Source organism: Etheostoma spectabile, chromosome 4, assembly GCF_008692095.1.
Source record: "Etheostoma spectabile isolate EspeVRDwgs_2016 chromosome 4, UIUC_Espe_1.0, whole genome shotgun sequence".
Classification (NCBI taxonomy): Eukaryota; Metazoa; Chordata; class Actinopteri; order Perciformes; family Percidae; genus Etheostoma; species Etheostoma spectabile.
This window is the reverse complement of record NC_045736.1, coordinates 4,449,205-4,450,407: the sequence shown is the minus strand read 5'-3', so window position 1 is coordinate 4,450,407 and position 1,203 is coordinate 4,449,205. Positions and strand designations below refer to the sequence as shown.

Below are 1,203 nucleotides of genomic sequence, written 5' to 3'. Positions count from 1 at the left end.
AATGGTGATAGGTGTAAACCGAGCCCTGGGTATCATGCTCTGCCTTTGAGAAAATGAAAACTCTAGAAGAAACATCCAAGTTAAAGGTCCCATATCAAGCTGATTTTCAGGTTCATACTTTAGCTTTAGGTTTCTACTCAAACATGTTTACATGCTTTAATATTAAAAAAACACATTCTTTTTCTCCTACTGTCTGTATCTGTATTCACGCTCTGTCTGAAACTAATTTTTCGTGCCTGTTTCTTTAAACCCACCTATTGAAAAGCCCAGTCTGCTCTGATTGGTCAGCGTTTCCGAGGATGCATATGCGCTCTCTGATTCCCTGCAGTTGGGAAATGACTAACAGCACTGTACGGCACTTTCTACATCTATATATAGTATATTTGTGACATCACATTCATAAAGGCACAGTTTCTGAATACAGGCTGTGTTCCTCTCTTTGTGGAACGAGCGTTTTAATACTTTCCCAGTATTTATATAGGGCCTCAACTTGCTTTGTAGTCAAAAACATATGGAAGTCTCATTTTTTACAATATGGAACCCTTCTGGAAATTTAGAAGTTGTGCTAAATATTCGTAATACAGTCCTTCACTTCATTTCAAAATGTGCACTGGGAGATCAACATGTTTGTTTCAGTTTCTCCCAACACTTGATCGACCGAATTCAGTGTTAAACAGATGGAATTCCTCCTCTCAGTCAGACGTACCGTTTTAGTCAGGCGTTCGTTCAGCCACATTGTTGACTGTATTACGTCTATATGTTATGCTTCTGTGTTCTACTATGACTTACTGTGATTTATTGGGCTGTTTTAATGTATCTATTTAATAGGTTATTTTGTGAAGCACTTTTTGATAGGTGCAATATAAATGGACTTTACTCACTTATTTACCTACCTACCTACATACTCACTTAATTACTTACCTAAATACCTACCTACCTACTTACTTACTTAATTACTGGCTTACTTACTCACTTACTTACTTACTTACTTACTTACTTCATTAATTAAAGAAACACTATGTAACTGTTCCCGCTTCGGTCATTGAAACTACAACTCGCGCTAAAAGTTACATAGTGGTTGTTGGTTCAAGTCCCCGTACGGACCAAAGTACGGAGTGTGGATTGGCAGCTTGAGAGATGCCACTTTACCTCCTGGGCACTGCCAGGTGCCCTTGGGCAAGGCACCTCATCCCCCCCCCCCCC

The 1,203-nt window shown here is 39.4% G+C and overlaps 1 protein-coding gene across 3 annotated transcripts in view; it reads left to right on the top strand.

The window, feature by feature from the left end:
* The window catches only part of LOC116687475 (receptor-type tyrosine-protein phosphatase gamma), a 571,464-nt gene that overhangs the window by 464,677 nt on the left and 105,584 nt on the right, over nucleotides 1–1,203 (top strand). The window lies entirely within an intron of this gene.